Source organism: Cynara cardunculus (assembly GCF_001531365.2).
Source record: "Cynara cardunculus var. scolymus isolate 2C chromosome LG 17, CcrdV1, whole genome shotgun sequence".
Classification (NCBI taxonomy): Eukaryota; Viridiplantae; Streptophyta; class Magnoliopsida; order Asterales; family Asteraceae; genus Cynara; species Cynara cardunculus.
In genome coordinates this window covers 27,195,490-27,196,892 of record NC_037544.1, presented here as the reverse complement: position 1 = coordinate 27,196,892, position 1,403 = coordinate 27,195,490, and the positions used below count along the sequence as shown (strand labels likewise).

The 1,403-nt window shown below is 37.7% G+C and overlaps 1 non-coding gene across 1 annotated transcript; it reads left to right on the top strand.

Moving 5' to 3' along the window:
- Positions 1 to 696: 696 nt before the first annotated feature.
- LOC112501346 lies at positions 697 to 803 on the top strand. Its single transcript, XR_003067478.1, has one exon. It is a non-coding gene; the product is annotated as a small nucleolar RNA R71 (small nucleolar RNA).
- Positions 804 to 1,403: the final 600 nt, after the last annotated feature.

The following is a 1,403-nucleotide window of genomic DNA, read 5'->3' as shown; positions in this document are numbered from 1 at the left end:
AGATTTTTAATTGAAGCTTGAGTTTGGGTTATAAAACCCTTCATCATTGCTTCCAAAGAAGTAGATGACTCAGCTTGCTGTTTGGGCTTACTTTGGAAAGAAGACTGATGATTTTGAAAATTAGCATGTTGATTATTATGATTTCCTTGATGCGCTTGTGAGTGAAAATTAGATTGGCCTTGTTGTTGAAAATTGGACTGTCCTTGTGGCTTTCGCATTGGTGGATTAAGAGCTGGACTATGCCACAAAAAATTTGGATTATTTCGCCATCCCGGATTATAAGTCTGTGAAAATGGTCCAGTCTTGTTGACATAATTTACATGCTCCGGATTTCCAGGACACTGCTCAAAAGAGTGACCTTCACCACAGTACATGCATTGCACATATTGAACATTGGAATTAAAGGTATTAGCATCAGATTGCACATGTGGGCTAGATGTTAAATTTGAAATTAGCTTAGTGATCTGAGCTGTTAATGTCGAGACAACATCTACCTCATTTATTCCGGCTGTTTTCTTCACTGGCATTACACGTGGGTCAGACCATTGTCCGTTATTATTGGAAATATTTTCAAGTATGTCAAAACCTTCATTATAGGTACAAGCTGTGAAAGTTCCGCCTGCAGTAGCATCGAGCATTTGTCTAGCAACGATATTTAAACCGTTGTAAAATGTCTCTAGCTGTATACAGTACGGAATGTCATGGTGAGGGCATTTTCTCAGCAGCTATTTATACTTTTCCCATGCATCAGGAACTACTTCATCATCCAGTTGTCTAAAAGTATAGATTTCATTTCTGGATTTGGCATTCCTCGTGGGTGGAAAATACTTTTTCAAAAACTTTTTATGCCATTTCATTCCATGTAGTCACAAAGTCTGGTTGCAAGGAATTGTACCATGCTCTTGCTCGATCCCTTAGTGAAAATGGAAAAAGTTTTAGTCTCAGAGCATCGTCTGAAACATCAGGGATGAGAAAAGAGTCTGTGATTTCCATAAAAGAACGCAGATGAGAATGAGGATCTTCAGAAGATAAACCAGCGTATTGGCCGTTTGTTTGAAGCATTTGAAACATCAGTGGTTTAAGTGAAAAATGAGTGGCACCAATGGTAGGATTACGTATCCCTGTGTGCAATTGAGTTAAATTAGGAATACCATACGCCATAATGCCACCTTTTTTAGCATTTGCAAGACGAAATATGTTTTGAGCCTTGTAACATCCCATTCTAAAGGTTAGATGAATATTTAGATGTTTGAAAGTTTGGGGTGGAATTGTTTTATAGTGTTAATCAAGGGGGTTCTAATGTCCTTCCCTCAATCTTGTATTAATATAAATAGGGGTTTTAAAGAAAAAAAAAAGACTAGAATTAGAGAAGGGGAGATTGGGAGAAGTCGAGAAGAAGAAGA